Source organism: Giraffa tippelskirchi, chromosome X, assembly GCF_054371585.1.
Source record: "Giraffa tippelskirchi isolate mGirTip1 chromosome X, T2T-mGirTip1v1.2.pri, whole genome shotgun sequence".
Classification (NCBI taxonomy): Eukaryota; Metazoa; Chordata; class Mammalia; order Artiodactyla; family Giraffidae; genus Giraffa; species Giraffa tippelskirchi.
In genome coordinates, this window is record NC_137289.1 from 113,606,804 (window position 1) to 113,622,337 (window position 15,534).

General features: G+C 41.5%; 1 non-coding gene across 1 annotated transcript; it reads left to right on the forward strand.

Annotated features, from left to right (window-relative positions):
- The first annotated feature begins 2,007 nt into the window (after nt 1-2,007).
- TRNAG-CCC (transfer RNA glycine (anticodon CCC)) lies at nt 2,008-2,080 on the forward strand. Its single transcript has one exon. It is a non-coding gene; the product is annotated as a tRNA-Gly (tRNA).
- The last annotated feature ends 13,454 nt before the right edge of the window (nt 2,081-15,534 follow it).

Here is a 15,534-nt window from a genome sequence, read left to right on the forward strand (position 1 = left end):
AGATTGAAATTAAATTTCAAAGATTTGAAAAGTAAGCAAATAGAGATCATTTATTTTTTCCCCAAGGGAATCAATCCACAAATATTGACTGAGACCCTTCTCTGTGCGCCCTACTGTGCTAGCACTGTGGGGGCTGTGAGTCTGTTACAGAATACAGTCTCTGTCCTCCAGCAGTTCACAGTCAGTTTGGGGAAATAAAATATACACAGAGGACACAATCAGAAAACAATATATAGGACTTCCCTGGTGGTACAGTGGATCAGATTCTGCCTGCCAATGCAGGGGATATGGGTTTGATCCCTGGTCTGAGAAGATCCCACAAACTGTGGCTCAACTAAGCCCGTGGGCCACAACTACTGAAGCCTACGTGCCTAGAGCTTGTGCTCTGTAACAAGAGAAGCCACTGCAAAGAGAAGCCTGTGCATTGCAACTAAGAGTAGCTCCTGCTTGCTGCAACTAGAGAAAGCCCATGCAGCAACAAAGATCCAGTACAACTAAAAATATAGATCAACAAAAAACAGAGTGAATCCTGGGTTCTCATCTCAAGACAAAAATGTGTGTGTGTGTGTGTGTGTGTGTGTGTGTGTGTGTTTTAAAGGAAACAATAAATAATCTCACCAGGCCATGTTGTACATTGTGCAGGTAAAGGTAATGGACAGAAGGAATTAAAAGGCAGTAGTGAGCAAAGCTAAGGAGTGAGGGTGGAAGCATTTCACAATAAATCAAACTAGGTTAATGGAAATGTATAGAATTCAAAAGAGCCTGAAGCAAGGACTTGGACTCCACAGAGACAGATTAAATTCTGTTGGGAGTAGGAGACTTAATGATTGATAGTTAACCCAACTGAATTGTCTTCTGGCACATACATTTACTTTTAAAATATTGTACTCCAGCTCTTTCTGGAAAGTATTTGATAGTGAGACATCCTGGGCCTCTCATGTCAAAAGAATATTTTCTTAGAGCTCTTTGTCTTTATACCTCTCAAGAAGAGAAGTGGGGAGCGTGCAGAGGGGAAGGGTCCTCATGGAGGGAGAGAAGAGGTTAAGAAGATGAACTCTGGTCTGTCATACAGAGTGAAGTAAGTCAGAAAGAGAACAACAAATATCATATATGAGTGCATATATGTGAAATCTAGAAAAACTGTACAGATGATCCTAGTTGCAGGGCAGGAATAGAGATGCAGACGTAGAGAATGGACATGTGGACACAGGTCAAGAAGGGGAGGGTGGGACAAACTGAAAGAGTATCACTGATATATATACACTACCATGTGTAAAACAGCCAGTGGGAAGCTGCTATATAGCACAGGGAGCTCAGCTCGGTGGTCTGTGATGACCTACAGGGGTGGGATGTGGGTGAGGGTGAGTCTGAGGAGGAGGAGGAGTCTCCCTGAGGAGAGAGACTCAAGAGGGAGGTGATATATATATACTTAAAGCTGATTCATGTTGTTGTACAGCAGAAACTAACACAATATTGTAAAGCAATTATCCTCCGATTAAAAATTTAAAAAATAAATAAAGAAAATAGACTCTGGAGCCCGATCCAGATTCAAATCTCTAGCTGACCTTGACAGATGTGTGACTTTTGGCAAGTTACTTAACTTCTCTGTGCCTGTTTTCTCATGAGGTTATGATCAGGATTAAGATGACTTAATTCATGTAAAGCATACAGAACAGGATCTGCTCCTCAGTAAACTGCTCCTATGTAATTATACTAAGAGTAATAATCATATCTGAAAATGCACATTAGTGGACTTTTCTCTGTTGCGTTTCCACGTGGCTGACCCTGTCCCTAGTCACCTTGAGGCAACATCGGCCTGAGATGGCAGAATGGAGGGATGTGACTGAGGCTAGCATCTAAGAGAGGAGGGTAGTGTTTCCATTTGAGGTTGGAGAAATGATTTTTTTGAGTTGACACCATGATCTCGAGAGCCAGGCTTTGCTGTGAGAACCATTTTCTAAGTTCTTTGGTTCTCACTGAGGACATCGAAAGCAAATCCGAGAGACTTCCCTGGTGGTCCAGTGGCTAAGACTCTGCCCTCCCAAGGCAGGGGGCCTGGGTTCGATCCCTGGTCAGGGAACTAGACCCCACGTGCCACAACTAAAGATCCTGTGTGCCGCAAATAAGGATCTGGTGCAGCCAAATAAATACATAAAATCTTAAAAAAACAAACAAATAAAAAACAAAAAAAAAGAAAATCAAACCCTAAGGGCTGAGGCCACATTGCTCTGGCAGAATAGAGAAGATACTGTTTCAGCCTGGGTCACCTAGAACAGACTTTCTGCCCCACAGAAAGGCAGGTCAATGCGAGTGAAGAAGTGGGTGGTGGGCCCTTGGGGTGGGGATTGAGGGAAGAGGGAGAACCCTGCATGTTGAAGGCCCTCCCCTGACCTCAGCCTGGGAAGGGACATATGGAATCAGTTGAGAGATTCGGGGCTTGTGCTTCTCTTCCCATTGTTGACTCTATGAGTGACACATGTTCAGGCCCAATCTAATCATGAGTAACCAAGGAGGAGTTGAGGTCATACAGAGAGAGGGCAGGGATGAGCCCTGCGGTGTAGCTATAGGGATCCAGAAGCCCAGCCTTGCTGGGGAGGTGGGACGTGACGCTGAGGCCAAAAGCCTTCAATGTGCCTTCTGTGGAGCAGCCAGGTTGCAGGCCCCAAAAGAGGGAATGGGGTGGGCTCCAGGGTTGGCAACTCACAGTGAGAAGAGGAATGCCGAGGAAGGGAGCAGGGGATTGGCCCTATCCATGGCAGACCTGGGCTGCAGAACCCAGCAGAAGATGTAGGGCCCAGGTGTGAGCTAACACTGGCCCAACCTGGCCCCAGGACCAGCTTCAGGCCAGAGGGTTCGGCTGTCCCTCTGCCATGAGGTCAGTGGACACAGTGCCTCTCCCATATAGTGTCTTTCCTTGACTCCATCTTAGTAAAGGAGGAGGGCAGGAATGATATTATGAAAGATAGCATTTTATAGATAAAAAAGATGTGGGACAAACTCCCAATGTATCCTTGCCCCCCACCCTTCCCCCCTGGCAACCAGAAGCTCATTTTCTAAGCCTGTGAGTCTGTTTCTGTTTTGTAAATTAAGTTCATTCGTATCTTTTTAGAAAAACACCAGAGATCAAATTGTCAACATCCGGAGGATCATCGAAAAAGCAAGGGAGCTCCAGAAAAACATCTATTTCTGCTTTATTGACTATGCCAAAGCCTTTGACTGTGTGGATCACAACAAACTGTGGAAAATTCTGAATGAATACCAGATCACCGACCTGCCCCTTGAGAAATCTGTATGCAGGTCAGGAAGCAACAGTTAGAACTGGACATGGAACAACAGACTGGTTCCAAACAGGAAAAGGAGTACGTTAAGGCTGTATATTGTCACCCTGTTTATTTAACTTACATACAGAGTACATCATGTGAACTGACAGGCTGGATGAAGCACAAGCTGAAATCAAGACTTCCAGGAGAAATATCAATATCCTCAGGTATGCAGATGATACCACCTTTATGGCAGAAAGCGAAGAACTAAAGAGCCTCTTGATGAAAGTGAAAGAAGAGAGTGAAAAAGTTGGCTTAAAGCTCAACGTTCAGAAAACTAAGATCATGGCATCCAGTCCCATCACTTCATGGCAAATAGATGGAGAAACAGTGGAAACAGTGGCAGACTTTATTTTTGCGGGCTCCAAAATCACTGCAGATGGTGATTGTAGCCATGAAATTAAAAGACACTTACTCCTTGGAAGGAAAGTTATGACCAACCTAGATAGCATATTAAAAAGCAGAGACATTACTTTGCCAACAAAGGTCCATCTAGTCAAGGCTATGGTTTTTCCAGTGGTCATGTATGGATGTGAGAGTTGGACTATAAAGAAAGCTGAGCACCAAAGAATTGATGCTTTTGAACTGTGGTGTCGGAGAAGACTCTTGAGAGTCCCTTGGACTGCAAGGAGATCCATCCAGTCCACCCTAAAGGAGATCAGTCCTGGGTGTTCATTGGAAGGACTGATGTTGCATCTGAAACTCCAATACTTTGGCCACCTGATGCGAAGAACTGACTCATTTGAAAAGACCCTGATGCTGATTGAAGGCAGGAGGAGAAGGGGACGACAGAGGATGAGATGGTTGGATGGCATCACCGACTCAATGGACATGAGTTTGAGTGAGCTCCGGGAGGTGGTGATGGACAGGGAGGTCTGGCGTGCTGCAGTCCATGGGGTTGCAAAGAGTCGGACATGACTAAGTGACTGAATTGAGAAAAACACAGATTTTCCATATTTGAGTCTTCTGTACAAATTATAAGGAAAAATTAAAATTTGTAAATTTATTAAATACACATGAAAATTAAAACATAAAAAAGATGTGGTGTATATATATGTATATATATATATATATATATATACACACACATATATATATACACACACACACACTATTTGGCCATGAAAAAGAATTGGAATAATAACATTTGCAGCAATGTGGATTGACCTAGAGATTGTCATACTAGGTGAAGTAAGTCAGAAAGAGAAAGACAAGTATCATATGATATCACATATATGGAATCTAAAATATAACACAAGTGAAACTATCTATGAAATAGAAAGAGACTCACAGACATAGAGAATATACTTGTGGTTGCCAAGGAGGAGGGGACTGATGGAGAGGGATAGACTGGGAGTTTGGGGTTAGTAGATGTAAACTGTTATATATATAGGATGGATAAACAACAAGGACCTACTGTGTAGCACAGGGAATTATATTCAGTAACATGTGATAAACCATAATGGAAAAGAATATGAAAAAGAATATAATATATATGTATAACTGGAGTCACTTTGCAGTACAGCACAAATTAGCACAACATTGTAAAACAACTATACTTCAATAAAATAAATTTAAAGAAAAAAATTTAAATGAAATACAAAGCATTTTAAGTCTAAGATGTCCAGCTAGTGCAAACAGACTATTCAATTTAGCATAGACGGAGACACCAGGCTTAGCAAAGTTTTGTTTTGTTTGGGGTTTTTTGTGTGTTTGGGTTTTTGTGTGTGTGTGTGTGTGCCAAATGGGGAAGGGGAGTTAGGAGGAAGTTCAGATCCATTCTAGAATACAAAGAAGCTACATTTTATTTGGCTATCTAAGCTCAGTGTGAGGAAATCAGTGATTCTGTTACCTTTTGACACATATATCTGATGAAATATTCACCTGCTGTTAAGTCCCAGACACCTGCCTTTCTTATACAGCAAGATTTCTGAATTTCTGGACAGCCCAGCTGCAGTGTAGTTGCCTGGGGAAACTTTAGGAAAACTCTGATGCCTGGGTCTCACTCCCACACATTGCCACTTAAGTAGCCTGGGGTATAGCCTGATCTCAGAATTTTCTAAAGCCCCCAGGTGATTCTAATGCACAGCCAAGGTTAAGAACCTCTATACAGGAAAACATCAGCCCCATTGCCCAGGACATGCCGTGTTCACCCTCTCCTTAAACACAGAAATAATAGAGTAAGGACGACTCCTTCTTACTGCAAATACAATTTTTCTGACATGATGGGTGGAAAATGATATCCAGGAATGAGACCAGGCTGACTTTTCTGTGGTGCGTTTAGTACTCTTCATAGGAAGGCAGGTCTTCCAAGGTATCTAGCTATTCAAATGTCTACAGCAGCGCTGTCCAATATGACACAAACCACAGAAGCCAGTCACATACGACACTTTACATTTCCTAATAGCCACTCTGGTGACTCAGATGGTAAAGAATCTGCCTGCAATGCAGGAAACCTGGGTTTGATCCCTGGGCCAGGAAGATCCCCTGGAGAATGGAATGTCTACCCACTCCAGTATTCTTGCCTGGGAAACCTCATGGACAGAGGAGCCTGGCGGGCTACAGTCCACGGGGTCGCAAAGAGGTGGACAGGACTTAGCCACTAACACTTTCACTGCATAGCACAGGGAACTCTACTCAATGACCCATATGGAAAAAGAATCTTAAAAAGACTGGAGATTATATTTATACACACACACACACACACACACACACACACACAAAATTGATTCACTTTGTTGTATACCTGAAACTAACACAACATTGTAAATCAACTTCACGTCAACAAATTTTTTTACAAAAAATTTTAAAAGTAGGGGCTTCCTTGGTGGCTCAGTGGTAAGGAATCTGCCTGCCAATGCAGGTGATGCGGAATTGATCCCTGGACCAGGAAGATCCCACATGCTGAGGAGCAAGTATGCCCATTCGCCACAACTATTGAGTCTGTGCTTTTGAGCTTGGGAGCCGCAACTACTGAAGCCCATGCACCCTTGGGCCTGTGCTCTGCAACAACAGAAGTCACTCAATGAGAAGCCTGTGCATCATAACTAGAGAAACGCCATGTAGCAATGAAGACACAGCATAGCCAAAAATAAATATTTATTTAAAAAAATTAAAAAGTAACTAGATGGGGTGAAATTAATTTTAATAAATTCTGTATTTAGTCCAATATATCCAAGATGTTATCACTGCAACGTAATCAAACATAAAAATTATTAATATTTTCTTTTTTTTTTGGTACTAAGTCTTGGGAAACTGATGTGTGTTTTACATTTACAACACATCTCAACTCAGACTAGGAACATTTCAAGGGCTTAGTAATCACACATGGCTAATGCCTGCCATACTGGACAGTGGTGGCTTAGACATCATGGCATTCACAAGTATTACGATTGGCAGTCACACAAAATCAATGGCATAGGTCTTGCAGTTTGCTGTTAAACATATGTTACTTAAACCTTCCTAATGGGGGGAGAAGGATTTTTCTAGACATGTCACACCAGCCAACTAAAGTTCTCCATCAGGGTTGGGGGAGATAATAAAAGGTCTTGCTTCTTTCTCTTAGGAAACACCATCCTTGGCCACTGTGAAGAAAGAAGAGAATTGTCTGGGCAGGGACTGAAGTCTTCCTTGGATCCTGGCCTGACACCATCACCTGTCGCATAACTATGACTCCTTAACCAAATTCTCCCTCTACAATGTAAGCACTTAATAGTGTCCCTCCTGAAAATCAGTTTGAAGAAAATCTTTTTTTTCCTCATTTATCTACTTAAGCAGTGTTAACTTCTTTGGTTTCAAAGAATAAGACTTGATCAACTGGGTTCTAGGTTCACCTGTGCTGAACTACATCTGTTGGCCTTGAGAAGTTCTATTAGTTTTTCTACAAAAAGAGGACAGTGGCCCTGAGCAGATATATTGTAGCAGAACAGGACTTCAACCCAGAGTTCTTTCCCCTGGGACCCTCCTGGTTTCAGCCCAGTGTCTCCCTTATGGCTTCAGAGCAGGGCTCCAGTGCTGGGAGCTGTGGGGGGTGCCCTGCCTCAGCCCGCAGCCTGGGGTCTCAGCAGAAATGATCCCTCCCTACTGAGTAACAACTGCCTTCTATGTACTCTGCCCCTTCATTCCAGGCTACCCTGGGAAGTGCCACCAGGCTTGCTTCTTCCCTTGGTCTCTGACATCTGCCAAATTTAACCACATCTGCAATTTGGGCAAAGTTTAGGAGTCAGGAGAGCCTAGTGATTAAACTTTTGAGCTTTGGCATCAGACAATATTGAACTAGAATACTAACTCTACTACTTACTGTGCAACCACAGGAAAATTCCTGTAGTTCACTACTCTCAGCTTTCTTTTCTGTAAAATGGAAATAACTGCAGCAATGGCTACATAGGATTGTTGCAAGGAATAAAAGTGATCACGTGGATATTGGTGCTTAGCAGAGGACCTGGCTCGTGTCAACACTATCATTTTTTCTCCCCCTCATGATGCGGCCGGTGATTCAACCTCACCTCTCTCCCATGCTCCAGCAACAAAGACCTATAAGCTGTTCTCTGATTATAAATTTCCTTTTTATTAATTCAGGTTTTGCACATGGTGTTTTAGAACATCATGAAAATTTTTTCCACTGCCTCTGCCAGGTAAACACCTACTCATGCTTCAGATCACAAGCAGGAGCAGATCTAAGTTCAGTGGGGCATGAAACCTAGACAATTTGGTCTGGGGAGAAGTTTTGAAAAAAAAGATAAAAAATATGAATTCAAAATTAAGTACAAAATGAAAGAATGTTCTGAATGAAAATCAGAACAAAGTACTGGCGCCTTAGAGATTCTGATTCCGTCCTTCTGTGATCTCTTTGGACAGCGTGGCAGAAATGCTTAGTAAATGTCCTTTCGAATTGTATCCAATTTCTCCTTGCTGCCTAGAATGTGTGACACTCCCGGCATTCATTGTGGGGCTGAAAGCTTAAGCGCTATAAACTTCAGGGCAAATTCATCTCTGGTCTGGGATTTTATGTTACTTTCTCTTTGAATCTCTCTGGACCTCCAAGACCAGATCTGAACTCCTTCTGTCTGTCCCTCGGACCTCCTGGCTTATAGTCCCATCATAGCTCTTACCTCAGTGCATTGAGATCACCAGGTTGGGTGTCTGACTCTTTGAAGGGACTGTGAGTTCTGGAAAGGAGGGTTGGTGTCTTAGTCACCACACTACCCTCAGTGCCTAGTCCAGCACCTGGCACAAGGGGGCGCACTTCAAATAGCTGTTGAACTAATGAATGAATATCCAGTTTCCCTCTCCAACCTCTAGGATTCCTAATTCTCCAGAGCTGAGAATTCTCTTCCCTGCTTCTCTTAGATGCCGGCAGATCCACAATTTCACTCCAAGAACACAAACACAATCCCACTAATGGGTATTCTCACAAGATAACTGGATGTAATTGTTCCAATTTTTTCAACATATGACTTCTTCCTGAGAGTTTCTTAACCAGGGACATATAATGCAAAAGGGGATAAGTATAGGATTTTGTTTTTGGAGTGGCGAGACAGGGAGCTTTCATATTCTTCCCAAATTCATCACCTTAGCTGAATTTTTTTTTTTGGCTGTGCCACCTTAAGATTAATGTGGAATCTTAATTCCCCAACCAAAGATCAAACTTGGGCCCCGTGCATTAGAAGCGTGTAGTCATAAACAAGTTTGGCCTTGGAGTACAGAATGAAGCAGGGCAAAGGCTAATTGAGTTTTGCCAAGAGAACGCACTGGTAATAGCAAACACCCTATTCCAACAACACAAGAGAAGACTCTACACGTGGACATCACCAGATGGTCAACACCAAAATCAGACTGATTATATTCTTTGCAGCCAAAGATGGAGAAGCTCTATACAGTCAGCAAAAACAAGACCAGGAGCAGACTGTGGCTCTGATCATGAACTGCTTATTGCCAAATTCAGACTTAAATTGAAGAAAGTAGGGAAAACCACTAGTCCATTCAGGTATGACCGAGATCAAATCCCTTATGAGTATACAGTGGAAGTGAGAAATAGATTTAAGGGACTAGACCTGACAGACAGAGTGCCTGATGAACTATGGACAGAGGTTCGTGACATTGTACAGGAGACAGGGATCAAGAAAATCCCCATGGAAAAGAAATGCAAAAAAGCAAAATGGCTGTCTGAGGAGGCCTTACAGATAGCTGGGAAGAGAAGAGAAGCAAAAAGCAAAGGAGAAAAGGAAAGATATTCCCATCTGAATGCAGAGTTCCAAAGAATAGCAAGGAGAGATAAGAAAGCCTTCCTCAGCGATCAGTGCAAAGAAATAGAGGAAAACAACAGATTGGGAAAGACTAGAGATCTCTTCAAGAAAATTAGAGATACCAAAGGAACATTGCATGCAAAGATAGGCTCGATAAAGGACAGAAATGGCATGGACCTAACAGAAGCAGAAGATATAAAGAAGAGGTGGCAAAAATACACAGAAGAACTGTACAAAAAAGATTTTCATGACCGAGATAATTACGATGGTGTGATCACTCACCTAGAGCCAGACATCCTGGAATGTGAAGTCAAGTGGGCCTTAGGAAGCATCACTACGAACAAAGCTAGTGGAGGTGATGGAATTCCAGTTGAGCTATTTCAAATCCTAAAAGATGATGCTGTGAAAGTGCTGCACACAATATGTCAGCAAATTTGGAAAACTCAGCAGTGGCCACAGGACTGGAAAAAGTCAGTTTTCATTCCAATCCCAAAGAAAGGCAAGGCCAAAGAATGCTCAAACTACCACACCATTGCACTCATCTCACACGCTAGTAAAGTAATGCTCAAAATTCTCCAAGCCAGGCTTCAGCAATAAGTGAACCGTGAACTTCCAGATGTTCAAGCTGGTTTTAGAAAAGGCAGAGGAACCAGAGATCAAATTGCCAACATCCGCTGGATCATCGAAAAAGCAGGAGAGTTCTAGAAAACCATCTATTTCTGCTTTATTGACTATGCCAAAGCCTTTGACTGTGTGGATCACAATAAACTGTGGAAAATTCTGAAGGAGATGGGAATACCAGACCACCTGACCTGCCTCTTGAGGAACCTGTATGCAGGTCAGGAAGCAACAGTTAGAACTAGACATGGAACAACAGACTGGTTCCAAATAGGAAAAGGAGTACGTCAAGGCTGTATATTGTCACCCTGCTTATTTAACTTATATGCAGAGTACATCATGAGAAATGCTGGGCTAGAAGAAGCACAAGCTGAAATCAAGACTGCCGGGACAGATATCAATAACCTCAGATATGCAGATGACACCACCCTTATGGCAGAAAGTGAAGAAGAACTAAAAAGCCTCTTGATGAAAGTGAAAGAGGAGAGTCAGAAAGTTGGCTTAAAGCTCAACATTCATAAAACTAAGATCATGGCATCCGGTCCCATCACTTCATGGAAAAGAGATGGGGAAACAGTGGAAACAGTGGCTGACTTTATTTTTTGGGGCTCCAAAATCACTGCAGATGGTGATTGCAGCCATGAAATTAAAAGATGCTTACTCCTTGGAAGGAAAGTTATGACCAACTTAGACAGCATATTAAAAAGCAGAGACATTACTTTGTCAACAAAGGTCCGTCTAGTCAAGGCTATGGTTTTTCCAGTGGTCATGTATGGATGTGAGAGTTGGACTATACAGAAAGCTGAGTGCTGAAGAATTGATGCTTTTGAACTGTGGTGTTGAAGACTCTTGAGAGTCCCTTGGACTGCAAGGAGATCCAACCAGTCCATCCTAAAGGAGATCAGTCCTGGGTGTTCATTGGAAGGTCTGATGTTGAAGCTGAAACTCCACTACTTTGGCCACCTGATGTTAAGAGCTGACTCATTGGAAAAGACCCTGATGCTGGGAAAGATTGAAGGCAGGAGGAGAAGGGGATGACAGAGGATGAGATGGTTAGATGGCATCACTGACTCGATGGACATGGGTTTGGGTAGACTCCGGGAGTTGGTGATGGACAGGGAGGTCTGGCGTGCTATGGTTCATGGGGTCACAAAGAGTCGGACACGACTGAGCGACTGAACTGAACTGAATCAGGTGTTCTACGAATTGTAGCTGAAAGCACCTTGATAGAATTTCTTGTGAATCCAAGGAGATGAATTGAAGAATGTGTAGAAATCTCTTCATTTTTTTGATGGTTATCATGATAAATAATACACATCTTTTTAGTACTTTGAAATTGTAAAAGCATTTCACCTTGATGACACACTTTGTGTAAAGGTAGATAATTTACTTGTTGAAGATAGAATGCTCAAAAAGTCACATTACATTTTAAAAACAAAAAAATATTTTCTCATCTCTTGAATCATGCTGGAAATGAGAGAAGCTAAGTGATTTGTGTGTGAACAACTCTCATTTCAAAAGGAAAAAAGTAGACTGTAAGTACACATGAGAAGATATTCCATCAGTGAAAAAACTTTCTAGAGTAGTAATTCTCCACAGGGTGGGGATAAATTGGGAGAATGGGACTGACATACACACAGTACTATATATAAAATAGATAACTAATAAGGACCTACTGTATAGCACAGTGAATTACACTCAATACTCTGTAATGGCCTATATGGGGAAAGAAACTGAAAAAGAGTGTATACATGTATATACAATACAAAAGATTCACTTTGCTGTTCACCTTAAACTAACACAACAATGTAAATCAATTATACACCCCAATAAAAATTAAAGAAAAAATAATAATTCCCCACCCTCTCAATTACGAAGGAGGTCTTTTAAGGTCACCTCCTACATGATGGTGGTTGAATTTTTAACACCTGTTCAGGGTAGGGACTGGGGGGTGGGTAATGACAAAGTTACTTTAAATACAGTAACACTTTTAATCAGTCCTATTCTATCACTCACAACAGCATCCTCATAGGTGTGAAAAACAATGGTACAAATGTGTGCCAGACATCTCTGAATGTGTCAAACATCTCTTGTCAGTGGAGAGGAGCGCAATGCTTCTGCAACTGGTAGAGGTCTGCAGCTCTACAGCTGAGCACTGTTGTTCTAAAAAATTCTGCCACTCTACTTCAGAAAGTCACCTTGTCGGGAGAAGGCAACACCAGGGCAGCAGTTTCCTCTGCAGTGGACAGGGCGGAGGAGTGAGGTGGGAGGGGGAGGGGGTGGTGATGGTGGTGAGGTGAGGATAGTCCTGCAGCCCCACTCCAAAATAGAATTTCTAAATCCTATTTTGTTTTTTGAGTGCCATTGCTCCTGAGTACCCGATTCATTAACTGTCAAATTTAGGTAATTAAAATAGGAAGCTGAGTGATAAGAAATGAAACCAGTATGCATAACGCAGATGTCTATGGAGGAAGATATTCCCAGGGCTCTAGGAAGCAGGCTAATCAGGAACTTCAATCAGGAACTCATCATTTGGAGACAGACAATTAATTCAGGACAGGAGGCAGGGAGGGAGCAGAAGCACAGGCAGAATCTCAAAATCTCTCTGGATAAATCTCTCGTTGGGAGGAGGCAAATGCTGAAACTTCACACGGGGGAGTCTGGGTGAGAAGTTTTCCGAAAAAAACCCACTGCAAACAGATACTGCTGCATCCTGCTGTATACTCCTCAGGGACGCTCTAGGTACAAAACCTGGCTTAAAACAGCACTCTTTTAGAACTCCTTAGTCTAGACCTCCAGAGCATTTCTAGAGAAACGACCACACAGAGAGGGTGACAGGGAGACATGAGGCATCCCCTTAGGTAGGCTTCTGTAGCGGACACACACCTTCTTAGCAGGTTAGAGGCCTAGTCTGATGGGGTTTCTTGTGCCTCAGGAAAGAAGGGATTGGGAATATTTCTGAATTCCCAGCTCTCTTCATATCATATGCTGATATGAAGTGCCTTTTTTGAAAAAAGAAAAAAGGCTCAAAACATCACTCATTATAGTGTTTAGAGTTGGTATTTCTGAGCTCTTTCCCAGTTGGAAAGTTGTTCACAGAGAATATAGTCTCCTGGAATGGGGCACCCAGAAAAATGTGGTCGTGGAGGAATAATATATACTGTACTTCCCTCACCTGCTTCCAAATCTTTAGAAACTTGGGCCTAAAAACTGTAAAATGAACTATCACAGTGGGACGGGGGGGGCAAGGTATGAACTACACGTTCATATATTAAGCAGCCAACCCTTGATGGTTAAGATGGGGAGCCATGAAAAAGCATCACCCATAGTTTGCATATAAAAAGCAGAGATATTGCCAACAAAAGTCCCTATAGTCAAACCTGTGGTTTTTCCAGTAGTCATGTACGGATGTAACAGACCATAAAGAAGGCTGAGTGCTGAAGAATTGATGCTCTCGAACTGTGGTGCTGGAGAAGACTCTTGAGAGTTCCTTGGACTTCAATGAGATCAAGCCAGTCAATCCTAAAGAAATCAACCCTGAATATTCATTGGAAGGACTGATGCTGAAACTGAAGCTCCAATACTTTGGCCACCTGATGTGAAGAGACGGTTTATTAGAAAAGATCCTGATGCTGGGAAAGATTGAAGGCAAAAGGAGAAGGGAGAAGCAGAGGATGAGATGGTTAGAAAGCATCACCAACTCAATGGACTTGAATTTGAGCAAATTCTGGGAGACAGTGGAGGACAGAGGAGCCTGGCGAGATGCAGTTCATGCGGTCACAAAGAGTCAGATGCAACTTACCAACTGAACAACACAGTTTGCCAGTAAACATCCCAAATTTATGCTGTTAAGCTATTAATACTGATAAAATGCATGTTTTCTTCAAATACATTTTCAAAGTCTGTTCTAGTTTTCCTAGCTTTCATAGGGAATTTAAAATTTCATCATAACTTTAAACAAAGAGAACTCATAGAAGAGAACTGAGTAGATTCACATTGTTAAGGAAGGTTTCTGGAAACAAATGAATTGATTTAATTGTTAAATGGGATATGAACTCTAGATTAGATACCAGTATCATAATCACGTTGAATTTCCAGAATTTGATCACTGTTCTATGGCTATGTAAGAAAATGACTTTGTTCAGTGTATAAGAGAATACACAGTGTTTAGGAATAAAGGGGAAAAACAGTGAAAGTAAGAATTATAAAGTAAACATGACAAAATATTAATACATGAAACTGAGTGAAGGATAAAGGAATTCCTTGCACTATTCCTAAGGCTCTTCTATTAGCTTGAAATTATTTCAAAATAAAACATTTACAAACACCATATGAAGTAATTTTAGAATGACCTACTTAAACACTACTCTTGTTGACCTTCTGTTTTCTCAAGGGGTTGACTTAACACCAAGAGATCTCTTCCAAAAGACTTATCCTATAGCTAAGTCTTTCCAAATTGCAAGGCCACCTTCAGAGGCAAAGAAATGATTGCAACAATCCTTGTCTAGTTCACGCTCCAAAAATGACCCCTTTAATAACTGTTTTGTTTTTTAGATTCCACATATAAGTAAAATAATACAGTATTTGTTTTTCTTAAACAAACAAACAAAAAACCCTCATAGATACAGATAATAGATTAGTGGTTGCCAGTTGGGGGTGGGTGGGTAAAATCCATGGAGGGGATCAAGAGGCACAAATTTCCAGTCCTAAATAAGTCACAGGATATAATAAACAGCATAGTCACCAGAGTCAACAATATTGTACTGCATATTTCAAAACTGCTAAGAGAGTAAATCTTAAAACTCATCACAAGAAAAAAGTTTTGTAACTTTGTATGGTGACAGATGGTAAGTAGAATTATTGGTTATCATTTTGCAACGTATACAAATATTGAATCATTATACTTGTACATCTGAACCTAATATGTCAAGTATACCTCAATAAAAAAAATGCATTTTGACATGTAGAAAAAACCTGATTTTTTTCCAACCACAGATCATCATTTACAATTTGACTATTTGCTTATGTAACTATTAAGTCACTCATTTGATATCTTATATTTCTGGATCAGTATACCACTTATGTTTGAGCAGAATTTTAGGATTTAGCAGTGTAGCTTTAAAAAATGGGATAAAGGCTTATAAAACAATCAGAGGAATTTTATGGACTGTTGGTGTCTTGCCAGGCAGAGCACTAGCACTCTCAAATTTCTCATCCTACAGACAAAATTTCCAGATGATATTACAAAATCATAATTAATCACAAAAAAAAAAACAGTTTCAATTTTGTTTCTAAAATAGTCCCTGAAGTAAAAAAGCCATGCAAGGACTCTAAGGAATGAAAAGCAAGGA